Here is a 13,785-nt window from a genome sequence, read left to right on the forward strand (position 1 = left end):
TTCTGCATTCTTCTTGAATTCTATATTGCCTAGAGTTCGCTGCAAGTGGAAAAACTTCCCATTTTGATATATTTTTTGTAAAAAATTCGCAGGCCTTTTTTAACAAGAAGAAGAGTATTTATATTTCCTTATAAACCAGTTGTATGTTTATGAGGATGAAAATGAATCACTCATCTTGATCATTTTGTTGGTTTCTCGCATAAATGAACTTTCCTTTTCTAGCATTTCACATAACTTCATTTCTATCTCTTTTACTGGAAAACAGACACATTGATTTTGTCATGACATAGACACTACTTTTGTAATCTCAAAGACACTTTTCATGGTTACAAAAACGATGAAATACTAAAAAACATCAATTTCTTTATTAACTGTAGCCAAATTTTATTAAATGTTTTTCAAACTTATTTTCCTCTGCCTCCTGTGGTTCAAAATTTTAATTAAAGTTGCCTTCATTCAGTGTCACTTGGCACATCAAAGATATTATGTTACTTCTCTATTGTGTGCTTGATCTTTCTGAAATTCTGTCGACTTTTATCAAGTTTCAAGGTCTACAAGATGACTAGAAAATATGTGCATTCATGTGTATATGTGCCCAGAAGTTTGAGAATCCCATCTATGATGGATGCTGCTCCATTGGCCATTTGACCAACTTCTCATTTTTATTTTCTTTAGACATGAATGAACTTCATAGATGATGCAGGTGGCAGTTTGGGAGAGCACATATTCTAAGATAACACCACGATTTGCACTTATTGCCAAGACATGTTATTAGGCTTATTATGTTTTATGCATGGTATACTTTCAGTCATGCATGTGAATGCTCCTTCCTACATTAGACTGGATATTTTCTATTAACATTTATTTTAAATGTTCCTCTACAGGGTGCAAAGCTTGGTGACTGTGGTGAAATTCATGGCCATAAAGTCATTGGTGATATGGTTGTTACAAGAAATTCAACTACCGATGTGGGGGTTATTAGCCCTCCACATCATGATATTTATTCCATTGAAGATCTAGCACAACTTATTTATGATTTTGAGGAAATTATAGAGTAATGACTTAAAGGAAGATTTTTTGTTTTACTTTATGTACACATTGTTCTATTATGCGCTATTTTATTTTTATTCAGTACTTATAGTGGTCTAATAATCTAGCATGCCTTGGGATATCTTAGAAGGAGATGGGTTGGGCATTCTAGTTGAAGATTAAAAGGATTTATTCCTGAAATTTATATGTAGTTCTATCAACTAATCTGTGCAAAATTCATTTCATAATTTATGCTTAAATACTAGTAGAGCCATTTTTTTTTCTGACATGAAATGCACAGGCACAAATTTCATCTAAACTGTAGACTATAATTTGATGTGCGTGTTCTGGATGTCTGGAATTTGGAGTCTTCTTTGAGTATTATCTTTTTTTCCCAATCCTTTTTTCTTAAACTGTTATGAAACCAGCTCAAAAGAGATAGAATGGATTTGTTCTATCAATTGGAGTGGATTTGTTCTCAAATGGGTTTTTTTGTTTCGCTTCTGAAACGTCGCAGAAAAAAAGTTATAGCGAAAATTCCACGATGACCTATTTGGAGTAGCAAAACCCTAGAATCCAAAGCTCTGATACCAAATGTTATGAAACTAGCTCACAAAAAGATAGAAAAGAAAGATCAACGCCTTAGAATTCAGCCTCTTCAAGGGGGCAACCTCCTTTACATTACATAAATGAACAATTCTTCGATGATACAAATGACAAGACCTCCTTTCTATATATAGGAGTCTAAGGAGTCATAATATAATCAAAGCCAAGATAACAATAATAATGTAAGGGCACAATAATAAAAATAGTGGGCTTCTATGGGGCACAATAGTAACAATATGGGGACTACATGGGTACAACAATATAATAAGGAGGATGTACTAATAACAATAAGGGGTTACATTAGTAGTATAGGGGCCTAACATGCCCCTCTCCTTCAAAAAGTGTTGTCCTCAACGCTTGAGTAGTTATTGATGCTTTTGTAGAATATTATTGTCCTCCCATGTGGAATATTCAGTGGGTAAGTTCTTCCACTTGATGAGATACTCTGAAATTGATTGATTTCATAGCTGTCTGGTTCTTTTTTCTGTGACTGCTCCAGGTTCTAATATGATTTTTCCTTCCTCTTCAAGTTTTGGCAATATTGTTTGAATTGGGATCTTTTGCAACCTTTGAATGAGTGGCCACACTTCTTCGTCCTTCTTCCATTCATCCCTTGCTTCATTTATCCAATCTGGTTGGATAGTAGAAATAACACAAAACAATGCTTCCACATCCTCATCCTTTCTTGAGAGTGCATCTGCAACAAAATTTTGCTTCCCTTTTCTATAGATGATGTCAAACTCATAACCCAATATATTTGTGACCCATTTTTTCTGTTCTTATATAGATAATATTTGTTCTAAAAAGTATTTAAGACTATCATGATCCATTTTGACCTTGAAGTGTCTTCCCATTCGGTAAGGTCGCCATTTCTTAACTGCATGTAGTATTTCCAACATTTCCTTCTCATAAATAGCTTGCTTGAGATGTAGCAGTAAAAATACCCAATCACCTACATCAAAACATTTTTCACTACAATGTTGATCTACCTGTTGTTTCATTCAATTTTGCTCGAAAGTAGCGTTATCCTTTAAAAGTTGGAGAACTTGTTGTTGATGCTCGATGTGATCTTTCACTGCTTGAACCTTTTTCTTCTTGATATGTCCTTCTATCTTGAGAGTTTGAGGAGTGGTAATTTCTTCCAATGCTTTACAAGATATGGCCGGATTCATTTCTTGATGCTCGATGTGATCTTTCACTTCTTGAACATTTTTCTTCTTGATATGTCCTTCTATCTTGATAATTTGAGGAGTGGTAATTCTAGCTAATGCATTACAAGATATGGTTGGATTCATTTCTTCTTTCTTGATGTGATATTTCACTTCTTGAACCATTTTCTTCTTGATATGTCCTTCTATCCTGAGAGTTTGAGGAGTGGTAATTCTTGCCAATGCTTTACAAGATATGGTCGGATTCATTTCTTCTTTCTCTGGGGTTGGTTCCTGGTGTATATACTCTTCTTTTGATGTTTCTTGATCCTTTTCTTCCTCCTCTTCATAATCTATGTAAAATAATTTCTTCTCAGCACACTTATGACCTTTAGTGCATTTGCTATCATAATTGTAACAAAGCCCTTTTTCTCTTTTCTCTTCCAATTGTTGTGGTGTAACCCTTGTAGGTTGTGGAAGGCTAGGAGAAAAAACACTTCCATTATTATAGTTGTGAGGGGTAGACTTCATTGTTGCCATAATTTTACTTTCCACTATGTAACAAAGCTCTTTTACTCTTTCCAATTGTTGTGGTGTTGCTCTAAAGAAGGTGTTGCTCTTTGTATCCTCATAATGTGCTATCATTTCCTCCGTGAAAATTGACCACGTAACAAGTTTTTTACAAGAACAAAGCCCTTTATACCATAAAAATTGATCTGATTCTAAATATGAAGATGCAATACATACCTTTTGTAACAGTGGTACACCATGTAGATCAAAATATTGCTCCATCTAGAGTATCAAATTTACCGGATCCTTGCCATCAAACTTCCTCATATCGACTTTTCTTGATTTTAGGAGCTCGATCTTGAAACGACTATAACTCTGTAATTTTGGTTCTTCCAGTTCTGAAATTGCGACCTACAGTAGCCCTCTGTTTCCTATTTCCAATGCCACCATTCTGATCCAAATTGGATTCTCCAAGAAAGAGTTATGCCAAATCTCCCACGGTGACCTGATTATAAACTAGTTCAGTAGAGCGAACTTGTAGGAAGTGCCAGGTGTCACTGTTTCGACCTTAGGATCTGAAAAATATATACAGGAAACTAAAGTCCATCCTCTTTCTGTAACTTCTTATGAAATTTCAATTTGATGCTCAAAACAAATGTTATGACTATTTTCCCCAGGTCACCTGTTTGGAATGTAATTCGGGATTCTAGAAAAAGGCCAACTTCCTCAGATCATATCTCCGAAAATATAGCGCAAAATGATCTGAAATTCAGACCCAACGTTCAGTGCGATTTCGTCTCAAATGGGTTTTTTTTTTTTTATTTTGAAACGTCGTAGAAATTTTTTTTATAGCGAGAATGCCATGATGACCTATTTGGAGCAGCAAAACCCTAGAATCCAAAGCTCTGATACCAAATGTTATGAAACCAGCTCACAAAAATATAGAAAAGCAAGATCAATGCCTTAGAAATCAGTGTCTTAGAGTGGGAAACCTCCTTTACATTACAAAAATGAACAATGTAGAAATTTTGAATAATAAACACTTATTCAACAGAGATTATCCCGATTATACACAATACATCTCAGATCTGATCTCCACCTGTTACACACAATACATCTCAGATCTGATCTCCAAATCTCCTCCGCTGCTTGCCTGCCTCCACTGCACAATACCTGCTGAGAATGAATGAATTCAAACTCGTTCCAAGTTCTTATTTACCTTGGAAAAGTCACTCACACTGGGAATCACGTGAGCACAGGCTATCTACTAGGCAATTCTCATGGGCATACTCAATCTTGTGCAAATCTCATGCACAACTGACAGCTACAACTCACCCTTTCACTTATCTCTACCACCTGTCTTCACTGAACTGTCCATGCACTGAGTTAACTGATGTATTCTTCAGTTGCATTATGAGTTAATAATTTATGAATTAATTAATAACTAATTCACCCAACTCATCACTTAGTCTATTGATCAGTTAGACTAAATACAACCAATTTAACCAAGTCAAACTGAACACAACTCCATTAACTCCACCTCCAGTCCACTAAACTCAACTCACTTGAGTTCTAACTGAAGTCCTGCATGTAAAGATCAGTCATCCCATAGGTAACCACGTATTTCCTTCTAGGATCTGCATGTGCCACATCCGTAGCTCATCCTGAAGTGCTCCAAGAGAATAAGATAATGTTTATAGTCCAAATATTATTAAGGGCTAATAATATTCGACTGTTCTATATTTAGACTGACAGTCAGTCCGTTGTGATCTAAAAATAGAAGTCCATCTATTTTTCCCAACATGACCAGTCATCCATAAACAACATCCTGCAACTCATAGACATGATCCATATGTCTAAAAATAGACTTGCACCAAAAATAGCTTGCGGGCCCACTTAGTGAAGGCGAATCCTTTCCACTAAGCTCCATCATCTTGTTGCATTCTCAACAAGCATTTCTTGTTGCACACTTTTCAACACTCCCTCTCAACAAGAAAGGCTTCCTCTCAAACCCAATCCTGTAACTCTGGAATGTTCTACATGCAACACATCTGGCCGATCCACTTGCTCTGTCATCAAAGTCTCTGACTGCTATTGCCTCTGTCGACTGAAAAATCTGCATCTCTGTGCTCTTCAGTATCTGACTGCTCTAGCCTCTATTACTTTGATCTCTGACTACATCCATGCTGCTACTGGTTCTATCTCCCAGCATTGCATCCGCACTGCACCTCCCAACTGACCTCCCTGTTGGGCTAGAAACACCCTCTGATGCTGAAGCTCTACCTACTGCTGACAAGTGCTCCCTCTCTGACATCTGTGCTACTGCAACATCTCCATGCATCTCGCACCATTGCACACCTCTCTGTGCCACCTAGCACTGTGCAAAACACTTGTGCCTCTCACATTGTTGTAGCCTGCATGCTATGCACTATCCTGGGATTCCCTACACTGTTGCTCTCTCTGCCGCTCCATCCGCATCTGTCTCTACCCAATCAGTCAGTTCCTGCTACTCCACATTAGGGATCTCGTAGCAAGGTCTCATCCAAGAGGTTGGGTACCTCAAGGATCCTGCCCCTCCTCCTTGGGACGATCAATCCACATCACCCCACCTCCTACCTGGAGGTATGGCTGCATGTGATCCCTCAGCCCACCTGGCTCGAAGTTTCCCCCTACTGGAGGTCTCTGCATGAGTAGATGTCTCTACTCGATCTCCTCTCAGCTTCCCTTGTTGTGGCTGCTCCACAACCTCCTGAAGCTATTGCACCAATCATGGCTCCTCCACAATCGTCTGAGACTTCTTCTGGCTCTGCATGTTGAGAGGTAATATACGCTCCCTCTCAACCACCAAGTCTCCATCAGTTGCCTTGTTGCTCAAGGCTTTGCATGCATCTTGAACCTCAAGAGCATACAGGTTCTTGACCCGTGAACCAATCTGCTTCACCTGTCTAGTGATGATGTGTCTAAGGAAAACCTTTCCCTTACTGAAGACTACGCCATAGCCTCTGTCTTCCAGCATCGCAATCGACACCAAGTTTCTCTTCAGTCCTAGTACATACTTGACATCGGTCAAGGTAAGGCGAGCTCCATGCTCCCTCTGAAAAATAACCATGCCTGCACCTGAGACACTATACTTCTCATCATTACCCATCCTTATGAGTATCTGGAGATCTTTCTCCTCCAAAGTACTGAACAAACTTTTGTCACCGGTCATGTGGAAAGAAGCTCCACTGTCAAGAAACCAACCACTTCCCACCATGGATGAAACCATGCATGCGAAGAGTGTGAAGTCCAACTCAAACTGTGAAGCAAGTGAGGTTGCCTCACCTTCAGATCCTTCCTCAGATCCCTTCTTGGACTTATTCTTTGGGAAATTAGTAGCATAATGGCCCAACTCATGACAACGAAAGAATCTCACCTTCGACTTGTCAACCTTCTTCCCATCATTGGAAGAACTGGATTCGGAAAGAGAAACCTTCCCCTTCCCCTTCTTTTCCTTACTCGCTACGGCATAGTTCTCCTCATCATGCATAGATGAAGAACTATCTCTAGTGCGTCATCTAATCTCCTCTTGCACAAGATCCGACCAAAGTCTCTCCCATCCTGGCAATTTCTCCCTTCCATTCACCGAGTCCTAGTAGCTATGCCAACTCTTAGGAAGGCCAAGGAGTGCTAGAATCACCATATCCTCATCCTCAACAATTACCCCCACACTTCCCAGCTCATCCCAGCATTGGGTGAACTTCGTGAGATACTGGGGCATACTGTCTCCATTCTCACACTTAATGTTTCTGAGTTTATCCTTGAGCGCCATTCCACCAGCTCAAAACTCAACCGCTTCTGATCTAAAATTCGTGAGAACAAAGTATTTCTTGTACAGAGATCGACTGTATGGGCATTCACCGGATATCTCACCTTCCAAAAGAAGGATGAATCCAGAGGCTACCTGGCCTGATTATAGACTCTGCCTGAAGAAATAAAATGTAAACGCTTTCTGAATAATAGATCCGATGATCAATCCTCGCTTTGATATCCTGTAGAAATTTTTCTACAAATCAACCAGCTCCGATACCATGTAGAAATTTTGAATAATAAACACTTATTCAACAGAGATTATCCCGATTATACACTATTGTAGAAAACATGCATAGTACATAACCTCCTCTACGTTGATCATCAATTTACAGATGCAGAAACAATAACATGCGCACATAGAAGCATCAATCACACATATCAACACAGTATTTTCCCGGGGAAAGCATCTCGCTAAAAACCCCAACTATCTGTATATTATATTGATTGAGAACATGTAACAAACATAGTACAATACTCCTCACAAGTACTCAGTACTATCTCCACCTGTTACACACAATACAGCTCAGATTTGATCTCCAAATCTCCTCCGCTGCTTGCCTGCCTCCACTGCACAATACCTGTTGAGAATGAATGAATTCAAACTCGTTCCAAGTTCTTATTTACCTTGTAAAAGTCACTCACACTGGGAATCACGTGGGCACAGGCTATTTACTGGGCAATTCTCATGGGCATACTCAATCTTGTGCAAATCTCATGCACAACTGATAGCTACAACTCACCCTTTCACTTATCTCTACCACCTGTCTTCACTGAATTGTCCATGCACTGAGTTAACTGATGTATTCTTCAGTTGCATTATGAGTTAATAATTTATGAATTAATTAATAACTAATTCACCCAACTCATCACTTAGTCTATTGATCAGTTAGACTAAATACAACCAGCTTAACCAAGTCAAATTGAACACAACTCCATTAACTCCACCTCCAGTCCACTAAACTCAACTCACTTAAGTTCTAACTGAAGTCCTGCATGTAAAGATCAGTCATCCCATAGGTAACCACGTATTTCCTTCTGGAATCTGCATGTGCCACATCCGTAGCTCATCCTGAAGTGCTCCAAGAGAATAATATAATGTTTATAGTTCAAATATTATTAAGGGATAATAATATTCGACTGTTCTATATTTAGACTGACAGTCACTCCGCTGTGATCTAAAAATAGAAGTCCATCTATTTTTCCCAACATTACCAATCATCCATAAACAACATCCTGCAACTCATAGACATGATCCATATGTCTAAAAATAGACATAGTCTAAAAATAGACTTGCGCCAAAAATAGCTTGCGGGCCCACTTAGTGAAGGCGACTCCTTTCCACTAAGCTCCATCATCTTGTTGCATTCTCAACAAGCATTTCTTGTTGCACACTTTTCAACAAACAATTCTTCGATGATACAAATGACAAGACCTCCTTTCTATATATAGGAGTCTAAGGAGTCATAATATAATCAGAGCTGACATAACAATAATAATGTAAGGGCACAATAATAAAAATAGTGGGCTTCTATGGGGCACAATAGTAACAATATGGGGACTACATGGGTACAACAATATAATAAGGAGGCTGTACTAATAACAATAAGGGGTTACACTAGTAGTATAGGCGCCTAACATAAACCACACACAATTTCCAATGTTTGTTAGACTAAACAATGAAATGTACATCTCCTAAAAGGATCGTCAACAAAAGTGGGTCAAAACCATCTGCTTTCCTCTGAACCAAATGTTGGGGGCCTTTGAATGTTGTAAGGTTTCATGTTCGAGATATGAGGTTTGTAGTCTTAGAAGGTGATAAAGATGTATCTGACTATTTTGATGGATTTTGCTGCAAAATCTTAATCCAGTAGCTACAATCAACATAAAGTTGGTCTCTGAAGCTGCATATCGAGTGATATAAAGTGGTGTAGTAAAGGGCCATGCAAATCATGTATTTATTTCAAGACATGATGGTGGTACTCGAGCATCTCACTAGACAAGAATAAAAAATGGTGTGCTGCCATGGGAACTTGGGCTAGCAGAGACTCAACATAGAATGGTGGCTAATGACTTGCATGGTCGTACAGTTCTACAAATAGATGGTCAAATGAAAATAGGAAGAGATGTTGTCATAGTTTCTCTTCTTGGTATAAAAGAGTTTGATTTTAGTACATCACCCCTTATTAGTCTAGTTTGCATCATGATGTGAAAATGTCACAAAAGCACATGTCTGGTTGGTATTTCTACTCAGGATCCTATTTTAAGGGAAAAATTTGCAAGAGAACTCGAACATGTCATTAATTTCTTATTCATACTTGCCAAACAGGTTTGTGAGCTTATGTTTGAAATGGGTTTCAAAATTTTAAAGGATATGGTTAGCCATGCAGATATGCTAGATATGGATAAATAGGTTATAGACAGTAATTAGAAGCTTTAAAATATCAATCTTTCTTTTCTACTTCAACCTGTAATGGAGATTCACCCAGAAGTTGCTCAATATCATGTTTAGGCCCAAGATTATGGTCTAGATATGGCCTTGGACCAAGAGATGATCATGATTTCAATGGCAGATCTAGAAAAAGGTAAACCTGCTTACGTGGAGATGCCCATAAGGAATGTCAATAGAGATTTTTGTACAATTCCTAGCCATGAAGTTACAAAAAGATACAATATGACAGGTTTTCCCACAGACATGATTCTTGTAAAATAACAGGCAGTGCAGGTCAGATCCTTGGGGCATTCCTTTGTTAAGGTGTTACCCTAGAGTTAGAAGGGGACATAAGTGATTATGTTTGTAATGGTTTATCAGGAGACAAGATCGTGGTTTACCCTCCTAGAAGAAGCGATTTTGATCCTAAAGAAAACATTGTCATTGGGAATGTTTCTCTATATGGGGAAACAAATGGAGAAGCGTACTTCAATGGCATGGTAGCAGAGAGGTTTTGTGTGAGGAATTTAGGTGCGAAAGAAGTGGTTGAAGGAGCAGGAGATAATTGATGTGAATTCATGGTTGGTGGAACTATGGTCATCTTGGGAGAAACTAGGAGGAATTTTGAAGTTGGAATGAGTGGAGGTATTTCCTATGCTCTTAATGTTGATGGAAACTTTGATTCAAGATGCAATATTGAGTTGCTAGACCTTGAAAATTTTGAACAGGAAGATGATGTCATGACACTGAAGATGATGATACAACAGTACTAGCATCACTCTAACAGTTAGTTGGCAAGAGAAGTCCTTGCTGATTTTGAATCTTTCCTCCCAAAGTTTGTGAAAGTACTCCCACAATACTATAAAAGCATGTTCCAAGAAATGAAGGCTAGGAATATTGTGAAGGAAGAAGAGGAGGTTAACTAGATGAAGAAATATTCCTTTAAGGAATTGAAGAGGATGGAAAAACTTTCTTCAAATCACCATAAAAAAATGACAAGGCTTACAAGGTACATTTTCATGTAGTTCAACTCATTTTTTGTTTATTTTAATTTCAATTGTATAGCATGTATATCATCATCAAATATTAACTCCGCCGTATAAAATCCTTGACTCTTTCAAATGATTTGAAAATGTCATCAAATGTTAACTTGTATAAATGTTGAGTGTGATGGCTTGGTCATGGGGCTAATATTTCTATCTATTTTGCAACTAAGTGAACAGAAAGTGGTGGCACAAAGACCTACAAAAGTGGTTTTTTGATGTATGAGAGTGAGAGTCTTGCATATAGAGATGTTGCAGCATAGATGAATGATTGGAAAGAAGTGGTTGAGGAAAACAAGCAAGGGCCACTGCTGAAGACACAATTTGCTAGGTGTATGAATTTTGGAACCCACTTTTGTCATCAAGTTAAAATCTAGACATCATTTATTTTCCCCGATTTATTTATTAAAATAGCAACTGAAACATAATGTAGTCATACAATTCAAACTTCATATGTTATAACTTATATTCACTATTTGAGTGGTTTCCTTTTTGTATAATGCAAAGCTGCTTAATTAGATTCCTTGTTCATGTACATTTGTTTTTTGATAGATTGTACACTTGTTTGTATTATGAACGTGTGAAACTTTTTCATCCATTCAGGATAATAGTGGATGTCCTTTTGGGAACAAAATACCTCAGTGAATGAATTAGTGCACCAAGGGCATTGTCGAGAAGCATTGGACCGACTGCTAGAAACAAATAATTTTCCATAATTCACTGGATGTGTATGCCCTACCCCTTGTGAAGGTTTGTGTGTACTAGGAATAATTGAAAATCCAGTATCTATTAAAAGTATTCAATGTACCATCATTGATAAAGCTTTCAGAGAAGGTTACATGGTTCCATGCCCACTTGAGAAGAGGACAGGGTATGTGTCTTTCCTTTATAAGTCTTAATGTCATTCTTATGATGCTTATTATTTTGAAAATAATATATTTGTTTTCTACGATGTGGTGACATAGATCTTGATATGGATGGGTCATTGGGTGTAGGTCGAAGAAATTTGTTATAGTGGGCAGTGGGCCAGCTAGTTTGGTTGTTGTTGATCAACTTAATAAATCTCATGGGCACTCTATCACTATTTATGAACGTGCTGATCAAATTGGAGGTTTGACGATGTATGGATTTCCTAATATGAAAAACAAACTTGATTTTATCTGACGACGTGTTGATCTGATGGTAGAGGAAGATGTTAATTTTTTTTATGAATGAAAATGTAGGAGTTCACTCTCTTTTCTCTATGGAGAAGCTTCACACTCAAAATGATGTTCTTCTTTTGGCATGTGGTGCAACAAAAACAAGGTACACTTTCTATATTTGATTTTAATTCAGAATTTTCCCATAGGAGTCAGGCCCTTGTTGTACACTGTATATATATATATATATATATATATATATATATATATATATATATATATATATATATATATATATATATATATATATATATATATGTATATATATATGTATATATATATATATATATATATATGTATATATATGTATATGTATATGTATATGTATATATATGTATATGTATATGTATATATATATATATATATATATATATATATATATATATATATATATATATATATATATATATATATATATATATATATATATATATAGATAAATTGCAGGGATCTTCCTATGACTGGCCGTGAATTAATGGGAATACATTTTTCTATGGAGTTCCCTCATTCAAATACCAAGAGTTTGTTGGACAATGAAATGCAAGATGGAAAGTTTATTTCTGCAAAAGGGAAAAGGGTGGTTTCCATTAGAGGAGACACTGGAATTGATTGTATGCAAAAACCATAAGACATGGATGTAGAAATGTTGTGAATTTGGAGCTCCTTCCACAACCCCCCAATTCACGTGCTCTTGGGAATCTTTGGCCTTAGGCTTGTCTTTATTCATCTTCATCTAAATAAAAATTAGCTATCTATTATTTTCTAGCATGTTGTATCATAGTACAATTCCATGATTATGGGTCTTTGTTCACATTTTGGTAGTGGCCTAAGGCTTTCCGATTAAGCTATTACCAAGTTTGGTAAAGATCCCAAGTCATATGAAGTTTTGAAAAAAAGGTTTATAGATGATGAAAATGGAAATGATAAAGGGGTTGAATTGATCAAGGTCAAATGGAAAAAGCTGAGAGTGGAAAGTTCCAATTGAAATATATGGAGGGCACAAAGGAGAATATAGAAGCAAAACTTGTTTTCTTAGCAATGGGATTTCTTGGACTAGAACAAGTAAGTTATATTTTCCTAAGCATCAAAGTTGCGACTAAGGTGACATAAACCTTTAAATTTTTATTGATAAGCACAATGTAACGATTCAGATCCAATATGAATTTAGTTGACAACATTCATTATTGGACTATGTTTTCTTCTTTGGAAAATTGAGTAATTAATTGAAATTGCATCCTTCCCAATCCATAACATTGAATAGACATATTTTCAACATTTATATTCTATGTCTAAAAGATATTGGACATACACACTATATTTTCTAGAATTTCTCCATTTACCTCCTTACTCTAATTTTAGTTTTTTATTTGGTTTGACAGAGTATTGCAGAGAAGCTTGATATAGAAAGCGATAACACATCAAATTTTAAATCCAACTTCAGTGATTTTGCAACAATTACTGATGGTGTTTTTGTTGTTGGTGACTATAGATGTGGATAATCACTAGTTGTTTGGGCCATTGTTGAAGCAAGACCAACAATTTCCCAAATAAATAAATTTGTGATGAAGGAATACGAGTTGATCAAAACTTGTAAGATAGAGTGGAGGACAAGGATAAGCGCCCAATGTTCACTTTTAAAACATAAGTGCCCCCTAAGAAACTTGTTATAGAAAGTCATAATCCTAGGAAAAATGGCAACAACATGTCAAACATGCCACTCACATGCCTTGTTATTGAAATTGTGAAAGGAATCAAAGGTCAAGTGCTCTTCTTTGAATATCTCACATTGCTATTCATTAATACTAACAATGAGGGTCTTTTGGAAGCATTAACTGCCTGGTCTAAGGACTTTTTGATGGAAAACGGGTCTATATGAGAGATTTAAGTCCCAATAGACTTTTCATCATTTGCAATTGTATCCCATTTTCTGCCTATGTACGCTGACTATGATGTTGATGTTTGAAATCCAT

At 36.8% G+C, this 13,785-nt stretch overlaps 1 pseudogene; it reads left to right on the plus strand.

Annotated features, from left to right (window-relative positions):
• LOC149174770 (glutamate synthase 1 [NADH], chloroplastic-like) overlaps positions 1-13,460 on the plus strand; it is a 30,593-nt pseudogene extending 17,133 nt beyond the window's left edge.
• The last annotated feature ends 325 nt before the right edge of the window (positions 13,461-13,785 follow it).

Source organism: Pinus tabuliformis, chromosome 4_1, assembly GCF_031772625.1.
Source record: "Pinus tabuliformis cultivar Carrire ecotype Pingquan chromosome 4_1, CPIR1, whole genome shotgun sequence".
Taxonomy (NCBI): domain Eukaryota; kingdom Viridiplantae; phylum Streptophyta; class Pinopsida; order Pinales; family Pinaceae; genus Pinus; species Pinus tabuliformis.